At 40.6% G+C, this 25,575-nt stretch overlaps 1 long non-coding RNA gene across 1 annotated transcript in view; it reads left to right on the plus strand.

Moving 5' to 3' along the window:
* The first annotated feature begins 489 nt into the window (after window positions 1-489).
* Window positions 490-25,575, plus strand: part of LOC144329680 (uncharacterized) — a 30,788-nt gene continuing 5,702 nt past the window's right edge. The window contains exons 1-2 of the long non-coding RNA XR_013395296.1: window positions 490-700; window positions 3,472-3,787. This is a non-coding gene — a long non-coding RNA (uncharacterized LOC144329680). The remainder of the gene's footprint in view (window positions 701-3,471; window positions 3,788-25,575) is intronic.

The raw sequence follows: 25,575 nt of genomic DNA on the forward strand, positions 1-25,575 counted from the left end.
ATTAAAGAGCGCTTATGAATTTTTGACATCTAATTAGTCGCTACCCAGTTAACATGTCAGGACTCAGAGGGATTAGGGAGGCAGCCCTTTCTGAATAAGTTACAGTGAGGCTCCTGTCCTTTTCATGTATTATTCTTTAATGTAGGTGGTGATTATTTGGCTGTGATTAATTGATGAAGCCCATTGGTCTGGCAAGTGGTGCCGAATTCACCATTCCTCACTTTTATTTCTCTCAGTTGGGTTCTGCCACTTAATCGGAAGGACTTGCTTCCTTCCAGGCAATCTGTCTGTGCAGCATTCTGGGGCAGAGGGACTTTTCCTGGGTGACCCACCTCGACCCTTTCACAGCTCTTGACTCCCTGGTCAGCAGTGGGCTTTGCATCCTGCCTTCTTGGACAAGCCCTGTGCCCTGTGGCCCCTGGCCAGGCATGTCTGAAATGCTGCGGCACCCCCTATACAAAAGCTTCCTGTTGCTCCCCTTTTCTCTCGTATCTGATTTTCGAGCCTTGCTTTCTGGTACCTTTAACACCTGTAGCTCCCGGCCTGGCTCAGTTTACTTCTAGGTTCAGCTGCCTGCCAAGATGCCAGGTGACACTCGGGGCTCTCCAAGGCCGCTCCTGCCATTGTCTCCAGCTGGGGGGGCTCAAGAAACCACACACGTGAGATGCACAGTCTGATATGGCCGGCTCTGCCCCTCTGGGTAAGTGATACCAAGCTCTAAAAAAAGGCAACAATGAGAAGTGGATGTTGGGGAGAGGGGACCTGCTGGCTGCTTCTTTTGGGCACTGCCCCATGGGTGTCAGACACCCTGCTGTGTGCAAGCAGTTTCCACTTCCTAGGAACTCTATGCCCATGCAGTCCTCCCAGAAGCCCTTGTCCCAGCTCCCTGGGTTCCCACAGAGGAATCATCTCTGGAAGTGGGTTCCTGGGAATGTCGGATCTGATCGTCTTGGATTTGAAGCTGGGCATGACTTTTAACATTTAGATAAAGCAAGCAGGGAAATGGTTTGTGAGTACAGCTCTGTGTTTACGCACAGGGCAAAGGAGGGATTTTCTGCTTCACTGCATGACTCCCCTTCCATACCCCCATATGCGCACGCAGGCACACATATGTATACACACAGGTGCGTGCATCCATGCACACAGACCCACACATATACACACACAGGTCCCACACACACCCACAGATAGACACACACACTCCCATATACATGTGCAGGTGCACACACCCATGCACACACAGGCACACACAGGTACACACACAGACACACACTCTCTCTCCCACAGCTTTCTAAACAAAGGCTCTGCCCTCAGACTTTCCTACCCTAGCCTCCTGGTTTTATGAACAAATAATTCGGTGTTTTTGCAAAGCAGAATTCCCCCTCCCACCATTATAAACTCCCACCATTCAAATCTATAATTGGGGGAGTAACAGTGCTGTGGCTGACTTATCTTTTTAAATGCACCGACCCTGGACGAGCCATCCTAAAAATGTGTAATTATAAATAAACCTTCACCTATGTCAGCTGGCAGGGTTTTTAATTACTGCACTTGATGTCAATCAAGGCCAGCTCTGGGTGTGCATGTTAGGGGGTAATTTCAGAGGAATTTTGCGGACATAAGCTGTTCGCCTTATTCTATTATCTGCATTTAAAAGGGGAGGGGAGGAGATAAGGCGACAGCCAGGAGGGGAGAGAGAAAGAGCAGCTCATGGAAAGAAAATGGTGAGGGAGGCATTTTACCCAGGCTACAGCATCCCGCCTGGGCTGGGAAGGGCAGATACTGGACATCTCTCCTAACCCAGGGCCCCACACTGCTGACCCCCTCTTTGTCTCCCAATCCTTTCTTGCAGGAAGATCAGGAGGGAGCTGGGAGTGAGGTGTATATTTGCTGATGGAAGGGGGTGGGGGGAGTCCCTGCTAATCATGTGGGGACAAGGCGGGGATGGGGGTGGGGGTAGGATGAGGCGGGGAAGGAGAAGATCAGGAAGAGCAAGAAGTGGGGCGGGGTGGGGGGGCGCTAAAAGGAAAAAAATCAATTGATGCATATTCACTTTCTCCTCCACTGCGGATTCTATCCGAAGGAAACACTGAACTTTGTAGTGTTAGCAGCAGCTGAAATTTAGAATTATTGTTTCCTTCTAACAGAAGACTCATTTTCCACGGCCGCATTTGCAGCATAATAAGCTTTTTGTTATTTTTTCAATTAGAGTCAATTGACCTAACAAAATGCTTGGCAATTAAGTGATTTTTGTAATGGTCCGGGGGTAATTTAGTCGAGCTTGTCAGCTGTGTTTCATGAAGCCAGGCTGTCTTTTTTTTTTTTCCCCACTGCCTCTCTCTCTCTCCCTCTCTCTCCCTCTCTCTCTCTCTCTCGAGCATAATGGCTCATAATTTCGAAATCTTTTCCTTCTGTTTCCCTCACAATAATTCGCAATTACAGGAAGTTGTTGGAGGTGATTTTTTTTTCTACCTTGCCTTTTGAGTCAGTAATTTTAAATAAAATGTACATACTTATAAAAAGGCAGCTATTACTGAAATCACTTTTTGTGTAAACTCAATTATTTCATGAATAGTGACACCAGCTTATACTGGGTCCCACTCCTGAAGGCTGAGGCATTATTATCTTCAGGGTAAAAAGGTTGGAACATTCAGAACACTCTTTCCAAATCAAACCAGCATTCAGTAAGGTAAACACGACTTCAGGAGAGCAGGAGGCTGCTGGGTTACCTGGCCATGAAAAATGGCAACCTCTGGGCAGCCCTCATCTCTGTTTCCTCCCCTGGGCAAGGACTGGACTTTCGCTTCTCATCCTCTGATTTATGAGGAAATTCCTCATTTGCCTAATTGATTCATTTTCTTAAGACGACATCTGGAGTTACATTTTCTTTTAAAAGGCTGCAGTTAGAGCTGATGACTGGCTCAGATGTTCCTTCATTGTATTACTATCTGTTTATACCTATCTTAAAAATATATAATATTCTGCATGTATCTGCATACTTGCATACATACAGAAATAGCAGAAAGCCATGTGCTGTTGTTTTTCAGACACATTCGCCTAGGAGGTAATGTGAGTCGTTATCAAGATTCATCTTCAACCTTTAGGAGGCTCATGCACATTTTCGCGTTGCCTTATGTGTTTGAAAATGATCTCTGCCTTCTACTCCTGAGTTACAATCCCTTGTTGACTTCAGTTGCCTCCATTGTGAAAAACAACTTAGCAGCAGCCCACTTCGTTCCTTGGTAAAAATATCCCCAGTAGGGGGCAGTAGAAGAGCAAGCCAGCGGAACCCCATTTTGGTTGGCCCTTTAACAGGGCCAGGACTTCCACGCTCCGGGAGACCCATCCCCTCTTGGCTCCCGTTGGAACGCAGAGTTGGAAAGATCCATTAGCACAGAACACTGGTTTTGAACTGGTCTCCCAATTCTGTCTGGATAACACCTAATCAAATGCTCCTCCCTCACCTTTTAGGTTTTATATCTTTTCAAAGTGGTTCATTGAAAGCTGTGGCTGTTGTCAGCTGGGTGCTGGGAGCACTGGACAAATTTCCTGCCTAGGTTGTGTAGACAACGTGGGGAATGGGAGACCCCTGGGATCCTGACGGTCTCGTCAGGCCCTAATGAGACAAATGTCCAGTGCCGTCGGACCTGTGCTGATGCAGTTACTTGCCATGTGAATTTGACAATCAAAATTCTTCCTACATTTCAATTCCCCCAAGTCTAAAATGAGGAGGTTGAGCTTGATACCATCTCAGAACTCTTCCAGCTGTAAACTGCAAACCAATCAGGTATTAAAGAATTCACTCATCCACTCTTTACGAGATGCACTCTGATCTGCAGAAGACAGTCCTGTGTGTAACAGAGTCATCATATTCTTGGGTTTGATTTGTTCTTTTTTAAAATATGGAATTTTTGTTAATTCCAAATGGTTTTCTTTATTCTTTTTGTTGTTGTACAATTTACCCTCAACCAAAGAAAGAATAAAGATATTTTGGAGAGTTAAACTTATTTCATAGCTTTAAATAGGTATGTGATTTCCACAGTGACTGACATCTCACCTCTATTTTGAGATATTTGGAAATCTTTACCTGTTTCCCCAGTGGTCATGGACAGCCTCGGGCTTGACTAGGTTTAGATTCTCAGACACTGTGGTTTGGCCTGGGCTGGGGCTGGGCCCAGCCTCTCAGAGCTTTGATTAATCCACTGCACCTCTCATTTTCCTGACTATAAAAGAGAAGCTACGGTTCTGAATAAGCATCTTGCAGAAGAAAGAAGCCAAAGCAGAAAGTATTAAACTTTCATCCAGCACCATAGGAGAGATGTAGTTATTAAATTTCAGCTGCTTATCAAACTGATATGAAAGTCATTTTGCATGATTGCTTTGCATCCTCAAATCTTCTGCTTTTATTTGCAATGCATCTCCGTGCTTTCTTATTAGAAAAATACTCAAAGGATAAAAAAGCTGATAATATTATTCGGTTTTGACAATTAGGTAGAAAAAGCATTCAAAGAAGTGCTTTTTTATTGCAGCTGGTAATACTATTGGAGGTCCTCCTGATAGCAGTCTATACTGATGCTACCCAAGGTGACACTGGTTTTATCTTTTAATTGCCATGTACTGGTTATACTGGATCTGGGCAGGGGAGGTTATTTCTAATCTTTGCATTGGGACATAGGACACTAGCTTATGTGACAGGTTGAGCTTATCCTGAACCTCTTGCATTTGCTCACTCTTGATTTTATGTCATGTCCACTGCTCTCACTTGCATTGGGCCTAGGAAGAGGACCTTTGCTGGCTATTTAACACACCTTTGTTGAATATTTACTGTGTGCTGGGAAATGCCTCAAGGACCAGAGATGTAGCTTCAAGTCGTAGACCATCTACAATTGAATTTTATCTCCCCTTTTCAATTAAATCATCAGAGTTCACTTTTAAATTATATGCACATATAAAATTCTAAATTATGTATACATGTATGCACATAAAGACATATGATTTTTTTCATCATGTCACTATCTTTTTGTGGACCAGAGAATGCAAAAATGATTATTTTGACTTATTAGCCAGTTCTATAGACCTTATTTTCCTTTAGCCTTTTAAATAGCTCTATGAGGTAGAGACACATTTTCTTTTGACAACAGAGGAAAGTGAAGCTTGGAGAGGTAAAGAGACTTGTTAAGGATAATACAGGTGGTATATGACATCTGTGTGATTCAAGTCAGGTCTGTGAGACTATGAAACAGTGCTATCTTTTGACCTTAGCTTACTGCCAGCATCTCCATCAGCATCTCTCACTAACAGCCATCAATGCCCTTTATTTCTATGTGTTCAGATTCTAACAAGGTAGGGAGAGACCTTAGCACAACTGGCATCATCACCCAGTAGTAGACATGAGCACCAGGGCTTTGGGAGTTGAGACAGAGGAGTAGGAGCCCCATGCACAAGGTCTCTAAGCACCACACTTTCTGCTTTTTGCAAGGAAATGGACATTACTTACAGCAACCATTAGACTGAAACTGACAACAAGGGAGATGCAGCCACTGAAATCTAATTCTGGAGAGCTAAAGGAACCCCTGTTGGAAGAGGGAAGTGGTAGCTGCACCCCATGGAAATAGCTCAAACTGAAAGTCAAGGAAGACCCTAATTAATTTAACAATAATTTGTTGAGGTCCCACCGTGAGCAAGACCTGGTTCTTGGTGCTTGGGATATCAGTGAAACACATGAAGACAAAGATGCTTGCAGCAGTGGAACCTGCGTTGTAACTGGGGAGTCAGACTAAACAGCAAGCTACAGCACAACATGTCAGAAGCCAGTGTGCTTTGGAAAAAATAAAAGTAAAGCTGGGGTCAGGCAGAAATGGGGAGCAGTTTCAGTTTTCGTATTAAATATCCTGATCAGGAATGTGAGATCTAGCCCCAGGTATGTCTTGGACATCTTTTCCTTCTGGGCTTTATATTTCATGAACCAAAATTTCCCACACTTGACAGATCTCAGGAATCACTCAGGAGGAATGTGGTTTTTTAACTTTATAGAATCCCAGGCTCACCTAGGGATTCAGACTTCCAGATTCTTTTGGACCTGGAGCCTCGGAATCTGCATTGTTTAACAAACCAGCCCAAAGTATTACATATGTGCAACTATATTTAAGAAGCCCTGGACTAAAAGGCCAAGCATACTCTAGGGACTCTAAGTGAATCCTCTCTGTTCATTATCTCCGTGACCTTGGGAATATTATTGAACAAAGAGGTATTCTTTAACTCCTGTGGCTGTTAATGTGGGTTAACTAATACAACAAGAGTTGACAAACACCTAGCCCAGGTCTTGGCACATCATTGGAGCCATGTTTTTGGGTTTTTTTTTTTTCCTATTCCTCCTCGTGGCACTAACATCAAATCATACCTCATTGAAATTATGAACACAAGAGAAAGCCATTCGAATAGAAGCAGCAAGCTCTATAAAGGCGGAGAAAAGAGGAGAATAAAAAATTCGTTAGGCCAGGCATAGTGAGGTATGCCTGTAATCCTAGCACTTTGGGAGGCCAAAGAGGGAGGATCTCTTGACCTCAGAAGTTCAAGACCAGCCTGGGCAACAGAGCAAAATCCCATCTCTACAAAAAATTAGCCGGGCATGGTGGGCACATGCCTGTAGTCCCAGCTACTCATGCAGATTGAGTTTGGAGGATCACTTAAGCCCAGGAGGCCAAGGCTGCAGTGAGCCCTGATAGCACCACTGCACTCCAGCCTGGGTGACAGAACAAGACCCTGCCTCAAAAACAAAAGCAAAACCAAAAAGAATTTGTAAAGTGGTTACTCTGCCAAGAGAGAAAAATAACTCTAAGCCATAATTTAGGCAGAGCCTATTTTACCAATGGGGTTGGGAAAATATGCATTCAATTAGCTGAGATGACGACGAAAGGATGGACCTTAATATTCCCCATCATTAACGCAATCTATATTGGATGGGGTCTGATTTCCTCCAGGTTGGGGGTGATGGGAGACGGTGATCATTGAGTCTAGCTGGCTCAATGTCAGTGAGAACTGTTGCTCTCTCTCCTGCTTGCACAAAAACCTGACATTCTGCCTTTGCCGTAGAATTGTCTGTGTACTAAGCAGAAACCTGTGTTTCATTTGTCACCTCAGCTCTTACAAAACTGAAATTGTATTTAAAAAGTAAAAATGAAACAGAAATGCAAGTGCCAAAGAGCACACAGCACAAAAATATTCATCCATGCAAGGGAGGAATTATCTCTTTCACTTCTACCTCCCAAGCAGGCTCCTCCCGCTCCCGCCATCACTCCTTGTCCTTTTGCCCTGCTCTCTGCTTTATAGGACTTATTCCCACCCGATATATCCTCTATTTCATTTGGGGTTTTGTTTGCTTGTTTGTTTTGCTGTATACCATTTCATTCTCCCACTTTGCAGTATAGTGTCTTGGCTCACTGCCCCATCCCCTAACCTACCATGTTACAGGCGCTCAAAAAATTTTTTTTGAATAAATGAATCTCAACTCCCTCCAGTTTTCCTAGAATGTTACCAATCTAGTTATTCTCTTTTATAAATTCATCTAGGCCACTAAGCTGACATGATCATAGTATAAAAGGCAATTCAAAAAAGAGAGAGAAAAAAATACAGGAAGAAAGAGGAAAGCAGTAGGAAATTGAGCATAAATGTATTCAATGCAGCATTATCAGCTTCATAAATTATATGTCAATGTCTGTAGACTCCACGTAACTTATGGCTTAAATTTTAACTTGGGGGACATTTTTTGTAGAATTCACCATGGTAAGGGCAGAGCAAGATTTTAATGGCCAAAGGCTAGTTGCAGATTTGCTTGCAAAATTGCCAGTTTCAAATATATTACAGGGAATTTGGACAAGACTGAAATATATTTGCAATGAGTCAGATATAGAGTTTATTTTTAAAAACATACTTTGATTAATTTCAGGTACCTAATTATCTCCTCAATTTAACAACTACTTCTGTTTAAATGACAGCTTTTAAAATATTTGACTCTAATAAACCTCCCCTGAAAACTTGTTATGCTATTAATTTGATAATACTTTTTGTAAATGGAATGTTCATTTGTTAAAGACGACTTCAGTGTGTATCTAAAAAAGTCAATCCTTGCAAGAATATGATACAAAATAGTATTTTACTATCTCACTACTAAAATGACTGTACTGAGTGTCCATCCCCTCTGCTCTGATGGTGTAGGGTGATGTTTCTCTGAGGCTGTGGACTGGATGACAATCCCAGCTGAAGCCCATCCAAAGCCCCCAAGTCCCTAAGGACTCCTGTTGTAGAAGTGATTCTCACAACAGTCCAATCTCGTACCCAAATACAAGTTGAGAAACTCAGACTTCTACCCTTTTCCACGTGTCCTTGACAATAATGAAAAAGATGTCTGTAGTATCTAAACATGTCTTCCTTTCATTAAATCATCATTTGATGATCAGCAACTAGAGAAGACTATAGAGAAACTGTGACTAAGAACAAATGGACTTCTCCGTTCCCATGAGATGTGGTATGTGGAGTGGCCACTTGGGAGTCAGATTTAGATTCTAAGTGTGGTTCTGTCAATGACTCTTGTGCTCAAGCCCTTGTAGCTACATCTGTAGAATGAGAATATGAGACTAGCATTAATATTTTACCAGTTTATGAAGTTAAAAAAAAATCACTGTGGACCATCTCTTAGACTTGGAAATTAAGCCAGCAAGCATTTATCCATTGAACATTCTGTGCCAGGACAGTGTATAGTCTCTCTGCTAAGTGGAATTAAAATATATAATACACATATGTGCTTGCCCATCACACATGCACACACACTCACACACAAGAGAGTGGTTGCCTGCAGGAGGATTGCAATCTTCAAGATGCTGTCAATTGGAAAGACAATATCATATAGAAGAAAAATAGTAGACTTCTGGGATTCAGATCTCAACTCCACCAATCAGCATCTCTGTCCTGGCGGGCAAGTTGCTTATTTGACCTTATCTGACCCAGAGTATCCTCAGCTGAAGAATAAATGGAGATAAGAATGTATACATTATAAGGTCATTACACAGATTAACATCATCTTTTTTTTTTGAGACAGAGTCTCGCTCTGTCGCCAGGCCGGAGTGCAGTGGCATGATCTCGGCTCACTGCCACCTCCCAACCTCCACCTCCCAGGTTCAAGTGATTCTCCTGCCTCAGCCTCCCAAGTAGCTGGGACTACAGGCGCACTCCACCACACCCAGCTAATTTCTTTTAGTAGAGACGGGGTTTCACCATGTTGGCCAGAATGGTCTCAATCTCTTGACCTTGTGATCCACCCGCCTTGGCCTCCCAAAGTGCTGGGATTACAGGCATGAGCCACTGTGCCCGGCCAACATAGTCTTTTTTAATAGACCATAATATGTAGTACTCCCAGGCACACAGTAGGTGCTTGGTAAAGAGTGGTTGTGATGACTGTAAGGATGACAATGATGGCAATGAAGATAGAAGGTTCTAGATTGAATCTTCCCATAAATGAGTTTGCCAGGACAATAGGAAATTGCAGCTCAGAAGCTGTAACTCAGGGACCTGAAGGCTATGAGTCACCACTTTGCTTCGTGCCTGTCAGTTCATTTTTGAGAATCCACAGAAATAGAAATGTTCTATCAGACCAACTTGGATTGCCATCTGGCCCACACATTTTCCTGGCACGGCCCGAAGGCCAGCACTGCTCTTCTCCCCTCCAAGCAAAACCCCAAGTTTAGCAGAACAAAATCTGCTGCTGAAATGCATCAAGCACAGCATCGGTTCATTATCACGATTAGCATATTAGTAGTAGTTATAAGGCAATTAATGTTGATAATAATTGAATCTGTGTTAAGGTCATTAATATAACTACTAGTTATTATAAATGGCTAGTATACTATTTAATAAAAACAGAAACAGTAATAGAGTGCGCTTCATACTTTTCACATGGCTTTCACATTTCTTCAGCTCACTCAGACTTCTTTGGATATATTATTATCCTTAGTTTCTCTTCAGGGAAATTGAGGTTTGAAAAGTTAAGAGACTTATCCCAGATCATAAACTAATACGCAGAAAATTTGGAATTAGGAATTCCACCTTTTGATTACTGGGGTAGCAAGCCCTGGAGTTTGAGTAGAGCGAGGAGAGAGATGTATATCAAGTAAAGCACTGTTTGGTGCAATCACTGAGTATCACAGGATGCCAGGACCGGAAGAATTTTGGTGTCCATCCGATTCAATGCTTTTATTATACAAATGAGGAAACTGAGGCCCAGAAAGATGAATTATTCACCTCCAAAGAATGGCATTGTGACACAGATTTCAAATTAATTTTTATGTCAGAGTCCCTTTATGTAGTCCCACTCTTGAGCCCCTGAAAGGGACTTATTTAAAAATTTTCCCGTGAGCTGAAAACCAGATAATCAAGTTTGGTAAAAGTGTGTATTAACTTATCGATTTAGCTCTAAAACGCACCCTAGTTGTATTTCCCAACGTGTGTCTCTTTTAATTCTGCTGCATAGTATGTTATTTTGTAAAAAATAGGATTCCCTGAACAATTACATGTGAAATATACTGGGTTAAATTGTGAGTTACACAGTCTCTGTTTTTGTTTTTATTGCTGACCTTTTCATTTTTTCCTGTGTTTCCATCCATGTTTGACCACAACATTATTTGCCCTCAGAAAACTCCTTGAGACTCATGTTTAATAGATCATATAATTTGGGGAACTTGGGGGCAGTGGGATCTTTTGCAGGGCTTCCATGCATTTATTTGTAGCAGGTATTTCTGATATCTGAAAGTCTGCTGGGTTTGCTTCTGGGTCTGTGACCAATTTATGTCAGGTTAAGGTCTCTGAAAATATCAGCTGCAGATATGAGGGAAATCTTAGCAATCTTGTTTTATTTTAACTCACAAGGACATTAGGAGCCACCAAATCCACACTATAGGAGATGATTCCAAACTTCTTTTTCAGCCCTAAAACCCCTAATGAGTGGCACTCGTCCTCAATCACTGTCTACTAAGTGCCTACAATGTGCCACTTTTCACACCATTTCTGGCTATTTTTGGCTCCTTCTGGATCTGGGTGTCCTGCCGTGAGACACCTGAGGAGGAGGCATGCACAGAAGGGAGAGTATTTATAGGCTTGGGGCTTTGAAATTAGGTAGTGGTACTGGAGCAAGTAATTTCTAACAATATCCTAATCTCTGAAGGGGGCCAGATAAATAAAGCTGTGAGTGAAAGCAGTCATTTCTTCTATGTCTCCTGGATTGTGTAGCTACTGGAAAAAAAAAATTTCTGATGGAAGAAAATTAAGAATAATTAGAGAAGAAATGAGAAAAGTCAAAAGGATTTGGCCAAAAGCTTGGTAAGATCTGCGATTTTCCTCCGAGAGACATTCGTGTTACTAGTAACCCTTAAAATGCACAGGCTTTGAGATGGAGGAGTTAGTTCTTACTGATCTAAAGTTTGGCTTCAGCTGTGTCAGTCCCGAAAATCTGTTTGTTTGTTTTATAAGTTTTTAGGAAAAAAATATTGACTTTGAAAATTGCATGAGAATAAAAAGTCCAATGAACAATAACTTTCTTTCTGAAAGACCTATACATATGGATTTTTTTTATTTTGCATTCAGGACCACATTTTCAGCCGCTTTTCCTCCCCCAGCCTCCTCTTTAAATATGTAAAACTCTGCATGCCTCTAATTGTTCCTTCAGTTGTCCACTTGCACCTTCAAATTATGGGACAAGTGGCCAATTGGGCCTGCAATTGGCTAATTGTCGGTGCAATTAGCCAATTGTGGGTATAATTAGCTGCATGTAGAATTAATCATATGCATAAAGTGGGCGTCCACTCTTTGAAATCATAGAACTAAATGTGTTCTAGATGCACATCTGTACTCGGGCACAAAAGGGACACAGGCGAGAATCCTGGATGAATCACTGTTAACAGAATCATTAAAAAAATCTGGTGCTCGGTTAAAAATGCCACATGATTCAACTCTGAATATTAGGTCTACTTGCTTTCTTCATAAGGAGCTTGGTATGGACAAGGCAAAGAAGATAAAATTCTTTCATCAGAAGCCTTCTGCAAGAAAATATCCTGGCTGCTGTCACCCTCCAATTGCATTTTTTAAAAAATTAAATCATTGTATTTATGATACAGTTGGCCAGTTGTAGCAGGTGGTCTCTGACATTAGAGTCTCCATAAGGAATCACATTCATTTTGGTCCAAATACTTGCCACAGTGCGACATGTTCCATCTCAGTCACATTTAGCACTCATATTTCTTAGGTTGGTTTGTGCATATTCCTGGGGAGACCAGGGGAACCACATGCAAAAGTGGTACCCCAGGATAAACACATTGAATGTTTTCAAAGCAATAATTTTATTTGATGGCAAGCAAGATAAAATAATTTTAAATTTCAAAGTAAACAACAGAAAATTTTGAAAGCAGTTAAAGTTGTAGTGGTTAAAAACTCTCCTTAGATTCATTATTTATTAACTCTGGGAACTTGAGCAATAATTTATTTAACTTTCCTACAATCTAGTTTCTTCATCTACAAAAATAAATTAATATAAACGAGTGATAACTACCCCATAGGTTTTTTTTTTTTAGAATTAAATAAGGCTATTTTAATTTATATAACAAAAGTGAGAGCGTGGAGGGAAGTAGACAGAAAGAGACAAAAAGAGAGAGAGAGACATGAAAATCCAGGACTCGGTAAATCAAGACACTAATATATTAAAAGCGCTGTGATTTCCTGCTATAAATAATTATTTATCCCAGAATTTTGCCAAACAAAAATGATCAAATATCAGTCTTTTTTTGGTAATACTATTACTAGCCACTAAAAAATACCAGTCTAAATAAAAAATGGTCAGTGGATGCCCATTGATCACAGAGCAAATTTCAGATACTTAAGCTGATTTCACTCTTCATAATGGGCCCTTACACTTCCCTTCTACTCTAATCTTTCATTTATGGAGGAGCCTTTCAGAAATGCACCCATACTCCAGGCAAGCTTGTCTACTGAACCTGACCACCATGCTACCTACCCTTATGTTTAAAGTGGCCATCATTGACATGGGAAAAGGTTATGAGAAATGCATGGGGCTATATCCACAGTTAGAGGTTTTGAAGGAGAGAGAACTGCAAATAAGAAAACATTTGCTGATAATAGAGAAAAGTTTCTTTATTACCTAGAGTCTTTTTTTTTTTTTTTTTTTTTTGAGATGAATCCTTGCTCTGTCACCCAGGCTGGTATGCAACGGTGAGATCTTGGCTCACTGCAACCTTCGCCTCCTGGGCTCAAGCGATCCTGAGTAGCTGGGACTACAGGCGTTTGCCACCATGCCTGGCTAAGTTTTGTATATTTAGTTGAAATGGGGTTTCACCATGTTGGCCAGGCTGGTTTAGAACTTCTGACTTCAAACACCCATCTCGGCTTCCCAAAGTGCTGGCATTACAAGCATGAGTCACCATGCCCAGCCCATTTTTTCCCTAAGTTCTAAATTTTGGCTGGATTTTGAACACATATCATTATTTAATGCATAAAAAATGTACACACGCCGTATGTATTTCAAGAAAGGAAGAGAGGGAGGATAAGAAGAACTTACTTTTACATCAGGTACTTTTACAAGTGTTGTTTCATTTGCTTTTCAAAATAATAACATTACCTATGAAATAACTGCCCAGTTTCGGGGATGAGACTACTGAGCCTCAGAGAAGTTAAATGATTTTCCCCAAGTCATATAATAGCAAGTAATAAAGAACCAGCATTCAATTTCTTGTACATATCTCAAAAATGTATGTTGAACAAGTTTGATAAACATAAGCCATTAGATACTTAGAATCATAAAGAAATATTATAATTGTACCTCATGTTCAAATGCATATAACAACCTGTCTAAGAATAAGCTCCTCAACAAAAGTACATGTTTGCGATTTTCTAGATAGTTATTAGTTTGTGTTAGGAAATTCTACAAAGGATTATGCTGATGCTGAGATCACATTTTATGTTTTCTTCAAAATTGAATTGAGCCTAAACTCTGGATTTACAAACCAATGTCTGAATTCCTGAAAGAACTCAAAGCAAGCCAAGGCCAGGATGATGTCCTCAATCTCTATGCCATTGCAGAGCCCAAACTCAAGAGAAATGCACAAGAGATGACTTATTCATTGAATACACTTTTCTAGTTGGCCCTTCGTCCAAGCTGACTGGGGGACTGTTCATTGATAACATATTTGATGTTTCACCAAATACACTGTCAGCATTTAAACAAATTTACTCTTCATACCATCATTCTTGACCCACACTTCCAATGTTACCTCTCTATGAAATTCCCTGTCCGGGCTCGGTGGCTCACGTCTGTAATCCCAGCACTTTGGGAGGCCAAGATGGGTGGATCACTTGAGGTCAGGGGTTCGAAACCAGCCTGGCCAACATGGCAAAATCTCGTCTCTACCAAAAATACAAAGTTAGCCAGGCGTGGTGGTACATGCCTGTAATCCCAGCTACTCGGGAGGCTGAGACAGGAGAATCGCTTGAACCTGGGAGGTGGAGGTTGCAGTGAACCAAAATTGTGCCATTGCACTGCAGCCTGGGCAAAACACCGAAACTCTGTCTTGAAAAAAAAAGAAGAAATTCTCCTTGTCACCTCAGGATAGATCTAAATACTTTTCAATATTCTTACAATTCCTGGCTTATAATGTGTAACTATTGTGTTCTTATCTATATCTGTACCTGTCAGCTGTGCTGTAATGATGCTGTGTAACAAATAATTTCCATGTTACATGCCAGCCTTGGGTAGGCTGAAGCTTTGCAGCTCTGTGCTCAAAGGCTCCCCTCCAGTCTTCTGGTGGATTGTTGGTCTGCTTCCTGGGCCTTCTCATGCTGGGAATCAGGTTAAAGGAAGATCCCCTGCCTGCTGAATATTGTTTGTTCATGGCAGAGATCAGGAATAAGGGAGTTGGCTGAAACTCTCACTCCCTCTAAAAGCTCTTACATAAAGGAGGTTAATGTTACATTTTTTTTTTTAACATCCCGTTGGCCAAAGAAAATCATACAATCAACCTCAAAGTCAAGGAAATGGGATATAAACTCTTCCGAATTGCAAAAGTGGAGAGGAAGTAAATATTTATGTACAAAGAACAAAATTGATTTTGTTATCTATCTACATATTATGTTTCTCCCCCACTGATCAATAAGGTAATGGGTCATAAAATAGACACCTGTCTTTCAGTCTCTTATTTCTAGCATTCAGTATGTATCCAGAGAAAGCTTATTTAATACTTGAGTATGTCTTTAGACTCACTGGTAAAGGAGTAAAAGCATCAAATGATACTTTCTAAAATGGTTAAATTGTATCAATATTTAGCTTTTTAAATTTCTCTCTCTCTCTCTCTCACACACACACACACACACACACACATCCTTTCCTTTAATAGTGTCATTTTAAAGATGAAGAAACTGACTTAAAGAAATGAAGAAAGTCTGTGTCCAAGGTTACATAGAGTCTTGTTGGACTGCAGATCATGTAATCTAACCCATAATCTACCTACATTGTCTTCCTCTGCTTTGGTAAACTGGATGAAGCAAAAGAGTAAATGTTTTAAACAAGAGTATGTTAGGGAACTTCTTAGATGATGTGCCAGGAGATAAGAGTCAAGCAGGAAAGGTCATGCCATAACATTTTTGTCTTGCTAGAAGAGGTGAATGTGAAGATACACCATGTAAGGTCATCCTTACTGTAGGCATTAGCAGCAGATACTCTTGTGGGATGAGGGATTGTCTAGCAGTGCTTGCCTAACTTTCTTATATTACAGCACATGTAAGAAATGGTTTTATCTCTGTGAAACTATGAGCAACAGCAAATGTGTGAGCAATCTGGAAAGAAGTGACATAGGCCCATGAGGTCACCTAAAAGCACTAGGACACCCTGCTGAGGACAAGCCAACTGGAGATGGCCCCATGCTCCAGAAAGACACACACTCACTCTAGTGGGAACCAGAGGGGATGGGTAAAAATGTTGGTATGCAACCCAGTCGTAGGCAAGGTGACCTAACACCTTGCATGACATATTTCTCAGAGGTTTACTAAGCACTCACGTAAATACTGGTGAATTCTTTATTCAAAATTCAACTGAAGGCATAGGATTGGAATAAATTACTGTATAATAACCTGGTCTTGTGAGGCATTCAATCTGAGAATGTGAAGGACTTTAAATGTCATTATTCTGATTCCTCACTTCAGGGCTTGAACGCCCATATCTGTGCATTGCCCATTTGAGTCCTCAACTGTCCTCAGCACAGCCCATAATCTGAAACGTCTTTTCAAGAGACAATTTCTTTAATTATATGGGAGACTCTAGTTCAGAATCAATAAATTTTATAATGATCACTTGTTTTTTAAGCTTGCTCAAAAGGAGAGGAGACTGCAGGAGCTGATAAAAGTAATACTACTCAGAGAATTGGTTATTAGCAGGCCAACCAGAAAGAGAAAGACAAAAAAGGGTTGTTTTCAAAAATTAGAAAATATAAGGACAAAGAATCATGGTGTTCTGGTACATTTGGTATAAGGGCGCCTCAAAGTCATGATTGTTTATCTGAGTGATAAGTGTTATACACAAAATAAAGTTTGAAAAATAATTAAATGGTTTGGAATATGTATTGCAAAGTTTTCCCACCGCGTTGAGATAAAACAAGCACATAAAAATAAGACAATAGGAATAGATTTGCCTTTGGAGGGACAAAGGGAAGCACTCACCCTTGTTGAAGTCCCCCCCATATGCCTGAGATTATCCACGTGCTATTTCCTCTAGTTACCATAAAAAGATCTCTTAGGACTGTTTCATCTCATTTTTACCACTGAGGAGGCTGAGGTTCAAGGAGAACCCTCTTGGTTGAATTTATATTGTGAGCCTCTAACCCAAGGGCTTTCTCTTCTAATTCCCGTGCTGTGAGATGTATGGATAGTATGGATAATCCTTGCATATGTGGAAGTGTGTTTCCAGATGAAGTAAGAAAAGTCGAGGTTCTGGTATTAAAGATAATGTCTTGGAAGACAGGGGGTTGTTAACATTTTGTGCAAAGTCATCTGCAAAACCAAACCCAGATCCAGGGCCTTTCCCTTCCCTGCCTAGCTGGTTGCAAGTTGCAAGCTCCTTCCCCTAAGTGAATAAGAGAGGCAGGTAGAGCTTGGACTTCATATGCAGCCTGCCTGTGTGAGTGACCGACAGCAGGCTCACCCAAAGCGTCAACTAAATGTTGCTTTCTTGTATTTATAAATAACAGCAGCAATGTGCCACTAGCACAGTGCCATTTCATTTAATGGCCCAGCACAGAGCAACTTAATTAATCTTTTAGTCTCTGAAACATTCATCATAGTTTTGCAGGGGCTCTGAGAAAATCTGCTTCCCTCTTGAAGCCATTGACACAGAGACCAGTGAGGAGTGAGTTGGCTTTTCCTTAATAAATTTGCTGAGCTGTGAATCTGGGGTCTAGTGGTTTGAAAGTGGAATCTCTATAGATGTTAGTCATGGATTTAAAAAGTAGAGACTGACTGCATTTCTACGATGAGTCCTTACTGTGTGCCAGGATCAGCACTGGGCTATTTTACTTAAATGTTCTCATTAATTCATCACTAAAGCCCAGTGAGGCAGGTATCTTTATACTCATTTTACAGATGAGAAAATTAAGTACGGGAGAGTTAAAGCTACTTCACCAAAGCCACATTTCTAGCTAGGATTGGAACATGGGTCTGTCCAAAACCCTTACCAGGATCATGAAATTTGTGGTTAATTGTAACAATACTGATTACAGGTATAATTGAAGCAAAACTTACATACCATTGGTTATGTATAACATATTCATTTAATTATATGCCAGGCATTTCTGCATACATGATTTATTTGAATTCTCCAAATAATCTAGCAAGTTAGATATGTTGTGCGTTCATATTAGTAGAATCAGGATGGAATTCTTCAATAATTATTGTAAACATTAGTCAATATGCAATATTAATCAATAGCACATTGCTCTTGTTATTTATAAATACGAGAAATAATATTTAGTTAAAATTATTCCTCCATTTTATAAAACGGCTTGATACCTAGTTTGTTGACTTTTGTGATGTTTGAAAATGAGATAGGTTATGACATGTGCGTAACATAAGGCGATAGATAAATAACTAGTTTTAATGGGTAAATGATGGCATCTATACCACTGAGCTTTATGATGTCAGTAAGGCAAAGAATCAAATGTATTTTTTCAAAGGGAACAAAGATACCTTAGTGCCTCCTTCCACCCGGACTCCATTCTAAAACTACCAACTGCAGTATTTATCAGATCTTTAAAGTGATCTTACTCTATGGCAGTGAAGCTACATTTTAGGAATTTATACTAAGAAAATAATCAGAGATACACTACACATTATAGAAAGATATTCATTGTTGGATTATTAAAACAAAATACTGGAAACATCCTAAGATGGTTGCTGGTTATATCAGTTATAGTGTATTCATTTGACTGCATACCATGAAGTCCTTAAAGATGGTATGTACATGCACAGATACAGGCACACATACAGGCACATGAGCTGGCACACATGCATACACACATCCATAGGCAAAGAACAGAAGAATACCAAGAACAATTTAAAAGTGGCTTCATGTTGGCTAAGGAGGGGATTACGGATGAGTTTTTGTAGTGTGTGTGTGTGTGCGTGTGTGCATGTGCCTGTGTGTTGTGTTTCATTAAACTTCCTTCTGTTTGCCAGGTTTTCCTCATTGAGTATGACTTCTCCAGTATGACTAGCAAATAAAGAATCATGCTGAAATACTCTGTGGTGTAGCCCAATCCTGCTCTTAACCATGACCATTACTGTAACTCAAACAAAACATCCTGGAACTGGTCATACCTTCACAGACTCAGTGAACTGCGTAGTCCCCTTGGTAATCATGAATATCTGGTAAATGCTGCCAGTTCTAAATGAAGCCATGACACTGGGATCCATTAACAAAATCCAAAGTGAATTTGTCTTAAACATTTGCAAGTGGTTGGAGGAGAATCTCTACATTTCTATGTGGAAAGTTCAGATGGCAAAGCAACGGTTTCTGCAGTGAAACAGGTTTCATACAAGGACACTGTCAGTATAGGTAATATGCCTTTGTTTATTTAAAGTCTTGGCCATTCAGTTTTCTGCCAGTTATTTCCAGAGCAGAGTAGTTTACGATGTGCAAAGTAGGTACCCTCAGCAAGTTCACATGGTAGGGTATCTTAACATTAACAACAAAACAGGAGTCTGCAACATTAGACTGTAGCATTCCTCAGATTAACTGATTAAAACATGCCTGTTAATGAAAGGCTTTGATGCATTAATTCAGTAACCTTTTAAAATGATTTGTTGTATTTTAATCCCAAGAGTGTCTCTCTCTCTCTATATATATATAGAGACACATATATGTGTATATATTCATTTAATTGCATGCCAAGGAGTCCTTAAAGATGACATATACATGTACAGACACAGACACACATACAGGCATATATATATATATGTGTGTGTGTGTATATATATATATAGAGAGAGTGATTTGCATACACATGCTCTCTCCACACACACACACATTAGCATGTAGTATGCTTCTATGCAAAACCTAGAATTTATTTATATGAACAATGAACTTAATGAGCATAAACTATTGAGCACCTACCATATGCACCAGGCATTGTGCTCAGTGTTTTGTAAATATTATTTTTGTCTCACTGCCATCACCTCTTTAACAGATGGGACACTGGCTGGAGAGTTTAGTAACTTGGCATGGTCGCACAATGCACTTATCCCTGACCCTTGAGCCCGTATCCCACATGATTAGGGATGACTCGTTACAGTCTTACAAAGCCTGTTCAGTCCTACGGAAAACCAAAAGGATGGAACCCACCTCCCAGTCATCTTGGGGACTTACACTGGGAGCTTCCACAAAGATGATCAACACAATTGTTTCTAAAAACTCTTTGGTGCAGACTATGGGAGGAGTCACCTGCTGAAAACTGAGGCTGAAATTCAGACCTTGGATGGCTCTGTGATGCATGCAAGTATTTGCATGCTTGCCAGGATATTAAAAACATCCAGTTGTTTTGCAGCCTCACCTCACAGTGAGTCAGACCCGAGAGTCCTAGAAGAAGCAGTGTGGGTTGTGAGGTCCCCCCGTCCTGCACTCACGCGCTGGCCTTGCCTTCCACTCACTGGGTCTACGACTGTGGGCGAGGACCTTTCTCTCTCTCAGCTTCAGTTTCCTCAGCAGCAAATATATCAGGCAAGAGGTTTGGGCTGTGTGTGCCAAGCTCTTTTACCCAAGGATCCTAAGACATAAAAACAATGAGTTTTTATTCTCTCTGGCATCACTCACACAAGCACAGGCACTTACATGCCCCCATTTGAGATACGACTATTTACTAAAAGATTCAAGAGCCTTATCCTCTTTCAGGCTAAGCTTTTTTTAGTTGTTGGTTTGTTGTTTGCTTAGGTTTTTGTTTTGTTTTGTTTGGAGAGGGAGAGGATGTTTTGTTTTGTTTTGTTTCTGATTCAGCTAATGTTCTAAGAATTAGATAGGATACTCATCACCTGGCCTCCGTTAGTAAGAGGCCTCCCTGGGATGCTCCCTGCCGTCTTCCTCAGCAACTGCAGGTAGATGTTTTGTGTCCAGGCGTCGTGGGAGACTGCAGGGAGGAAGAGCTACAGATATGGGTGAGACAAGCTACGGAAGCCCAATCTCTGAGTCCAAGGGGTGTCATTCTTTGCTGCTGCTTCTAAGGGGTGAATCTGGCGTCGATCAATGCATTCGCTCAGCTCTCCCCCTGCCTCTCCCTCAGTTAACACCCCAGCACACACAAAACCAACGAAGGTGATTATCTCTGCTAGCATAATTCCTCCCTAACATCTGCTTTCGCCCATAACACTCCACTAATTTTTCCCTCATTTCATTACACATAATTTTCTTTCAACACAATCTACATGTATTAAGTGGTAATGACTTTCCAGTTAAGAGCAAATCGACACCAAGGGACCCCCGTCCCCCCCACGGTTGCCTGCAGAGCCTGACTCTGGCTATTAGAGATAAATTCGGTACCTCAGGAAGCTGCAGCGAGGTAATCAATCAATTAAGCGGTTAGGACATACATTATCAAACTTCCACAGTGCGGGGGGCAGGGGGCCATGCTGATCTACTTGCCATGATTTTTTAGGAATTCAAAAAAATGAATAAATAAGATGGAGAGCTATTATACAACCAGGCTATAATTTGCCACTCAAAGTCAGGGGCTGGTGCTGTCAGACTCAACGCTGCAGAGTAAATGGGGGTAACCGTGGTCTTGGATGTGCCCTGTCTGGGTGGGAATCATGCCTCTATTGTTTACTAGCATTGTGTCCTGGGGTGCACAGGGGACACCTGGGAGTCTGAAGTTCCTGCCCTTTAAAAAGGAAAAGAGACACCGGATTTACAACTCTGACAGCCTAGGTTTGCAGTGGGGATGAACTAAGACCATGCACCTGGAAGCACCCAGCCCACAAGGGGCATTCAGGAAATCTTAATGACCTTACTCTGCCCCTAGACTTTGGACTTAGGAAATGTAAGGTGACCAGAGATCACCAAAATGCTGACATCAAACTTAGTCATCATCGTTGTCGTCATCATGATCATCACTTTCCTCAAGTTTTTGAAGAAAAAACCAAAATGCATAAAATCCTGAAAATAAATTCAGAATATATGCCAGTCCTTGCTCCCTTGCTGAATTTATATCTGTTCCCTTTGTACCAACATCTCAATTAACCTCATCTGTAAAAATGGGTATATTGACGTCATCCACTACAGCAAGGATGACTGGAACACTCAAAAGAAATATATATTAAACTGCTTTGAAAATTGTAATGCATAAACAAAAGGGGATTGTATTTAATAATATAACTTAGCCTACTGTTTTTTCTTCCCTAAACTTGATTCATTCTGTAAATATTGCATGAGTCTGAAAAGTATATTAAATGGTTCAAAAAAAAAAACTAGTTGCAAAGGCAGAAGGCAAAAAACAAAAAGATGAGTAAGTGTGACAATATGAAAATGAAATATTTATCAAATAAATGAACTAGACAAAATAGTTTAAATGTATGTGTTAAATAATATGTAAATATGTGAATATGATACATAATATGTAAGTTCTAACAAACTGATAAAAAGGAAAAGATAATAAAATAGGAATTTTAATAAGTATGTAGTGTTTATTACTTTACAAACACTGCCCTAAAAGTTTTATGTATTTAAATTTATTTAGCACGAAAAAAAATCAAATAAAAATCAACAAATAAAGAAACAAACACTGAGGCCAGTCATGTTGGTTCATGCTTGTAATCCCAGCACTTTGAGAGGTCGAGGTGGGAGGATCACCTGAGGTCAGGAGTTTGAGACCAGTCTGGCCAACAAGATGAAGCCCCATCTGTACTAAAAAAATATATAATAATACAAAAATTAGCCGGGTGTGGTGGCACACGCCTGTAATCCCAGGTACTCAGGAGACTGAGGCAGGAGAATCCCTTGAACCCAGGAGGCAGAGGTTGCAGTGAGCCAAGATTGCACCACTGCACTCCAGCCTGGGGGACAGAGCAAGACTCCATCTCAACAACAAGAAGAAAAAAAAAAAAAAGAAAGAAAGAAACACAGAAATAATATATGAAAATGTTAAATCTTATAGTCAAGGAAATGTAAAATGACATCAAGGAATTATGATTTTTTTATCTATCAAGTTAATAAGGTTTTGAAAATTGCCGTCACTGGTGCTGAGGCTTCGGGAAAAGATATATTTTCTATACTGCTGGTGGATGTGTAAATTGATTTTAAAAAAATGAAAAAAAAACTTTTTGGGAAGCAAATTTCCAATATGCATCGAACGCTTAAACATACCCACCCATTGACCCAACAATTATATTTCCCTGGAATTTACTCTTGAAAAATTAAGGGATGTTAGCAAATATTTACTGACGAAGATGTTCACCACATTGTTCTGTACAGCAGCAAAATCTTGCAAGTGATAGAATCCCATGCTGGGAGATGGTGTCCATTCACCATTCACAGAGCAGTTTCACCGAGCACTTGCCCAGGATCAGGCCATGATCCAAGGGCTGACACAGTGCAGAAAGCAAAATAGACTGGGTCTCGTGCTCATGGACATCCAATTATAGTGCAGGAAGATCTAACAAGTGGTGGTGTGTGCATGTGCTGGAATACTGTGGGTCTGTTTTCGCAAAATATTTACTTAAGGCCTACCATATTCCAGGCACTATTCTAAATCAGGACACGGCAGTACACATAGGGCGGGATTTCCGCATTCATAGAGTTTATGTTCTAATTGGGAAGAGAGAAAATATATAACTAAACATTATGTTGCTGCAGTGTATTTCATGATGTGCGGAAGGAAAAAAAAAAAACAAAAACATGTTCTAAGAAGTGAAAACAGCTATATGACAGTGCATGCAGTATGAAGCCATTGGTGTAAATCAGCAGAAATAGGCAAGCAACACATTTTTAAAATACTAGGAGGATTTCCACCAAGTCTCCAGATTTTGTTCTAAATTTTTTGTGATTGTTACATTTAAAATAAAAGCAAAACTAAACTGAAGCAGAGATTACTGATACATACATACGTCAAGTCAAAGCTTAGCTCTTGATTCTACTTCTAAAAAAGTCATTGGATTTATACTTTGTGGAAGCCTCAAGATTTGATTTCTTAATAACTAGAAACTATAATGAAAATGAGTGCTAGGTCATTCTTCCAATTTTGTTTTTCATTGTATAGAAGACTTATGTCCTAAGACCTGAAAAAACCAAAGGACCTTAGGAATCATCTTCAGCCCAGTACTTAGTTCAGAGTTGAGAGCATTTAGGAGACTTGCTCAATTCCTTTTTTTTTTTTTTTTGAGACGGAGTCTCGCTCTGTCGCCCAGGCTGGAGTGCAGTGGTGTGATCTCAGCTCACTGCAAGCTCCGCCTCCCGGGTTTACGCCATTCTCCTGCCTCAGCCTCCCAAGTAGCTGGGACTACAGGCGCCCGCCACCTCGCCCAGCTAGGTTTTTGTATTTTTTAGTAGAGACAGGGTTTCACCGTGTTAGCCAGGATGGTCTTGATCTCCTGACCTCATGATCTGCCCGTCTCGGCCTCCCAAGACTTGCTCAATTCTTAAAGTAAGAATTGGGCCCTAATCAACTCAAAATGACTTGGCTTCACTTTTTTTTTTTTTTTCCAATGCTAAAATGACAGAAAGCAGGGAGAGGAATAAAAATATCACCAACAATGATTAGCATTTCCATGATAGAGTCTACCTCTAAACAAAAGCAGAGCAAAGCTAAATAAACTATCATTTAATCACCTTTGAATAGAAGTAGCTTCTCTGTCTTGTGCACAGATAAAAGGAAAACGAGAATAGGCATCACATAGGAGCTATATTTACCAATGATTTCTGAATTAAAATTGTTGAAGCCTATTTTGATCAAGAGGTAGCTCTATTTGTAAATGCACCCGGAATTAACCTGGGAAGCAGCAAGTTAGACATTGTCTCCCTTATCAACACTGATACTAGGATAATTATTGAGGATAATTACTAGAACATAACTGTAGGGTACTTTATGGTTTACAGATCCCACTTACAAACATCTGTCATGTGATTCTCCCACGAATCCTATAGTGCCTATTTTGTGCCCAGTTTATAGGCAAGCATGTTGAGGTTTTGGTCAATCAAATGGCTAGCCTGCAGTCACACCTCAGAAGTGGAGCAAAGCTATACAAACCCCCTGGCACCAGTTCATTGCTCCTTCTTGAAGGACAGAATGGGAAAAGGTTTTTTGAGGGGGCAGGGGGTGGCGTGGGGAGGGACGGAGTTTCACTCTGTCGCCAGGCTGGAGTTCGGTGGCATGGTCTTGGCTTGCTGCAACCTCTGCCTCCTGGGTTCAAGCGATTCCCCTGCCTCGGCCTACTAAGTAGCTGGGATTAGAGGCGTGCGCTATCATGCCCAGCTAATTTTTGTATTTTTAGTACAGACGGAGTTTCACCATGTTGGTCAGGCTGGTCGTGAGCTCCTGACCTCGTGATCTGCCCGCCTTGGCCTCCCAAAGTGCTGGAATTACAGGCGTGAGCCACTGTTCCTGGCTGGAAATATAATAGCTTTTTTTGATTTTATAATAGCTTTTGGATTGAAAATTCTTGTCAGAAATTTGGAAAGGGGCGGCAAAACCCAATGAGGAATTTATTTCATTGCCTTTTTTTCTTTTCATTCTTTCCTTCCTTCTTTCCTTTCCTTCTCTCCTTTCTTCCTAACATAACCAGGAAAACCTATGGTATGTACTCTAAAAATCCAGCTGTCTGTTTTGTCTGTCTTCTAAAACCTTTCACCTTGTTTATTTTTTGGACCAAAATGACTTTACTCAGCCAGCTTTCCAAGCCAAGCAGGGTTTCAATTTTTTGAGAAGTAAATTTTAGAGCAGGACAATATGGAAGCTCCAAAGAACAGTAGTCTATTCTGTTAGACAAACAGGTCGT

Source organism: Macaca mulatta, chromosome 7 (genome assembly GCF_049350105.2).
Source record: "Macaca mulatta isolate MMU2019108-1 chromosome 7, T2T-MMU8v2.0, whole genome shotgun sequence".
Lineage (NCBI taxonomy): Eukaryota > Metazoa > Chordata > Mammalia > Primates > Cercopithecidae > Macaca > Macaca mulatta.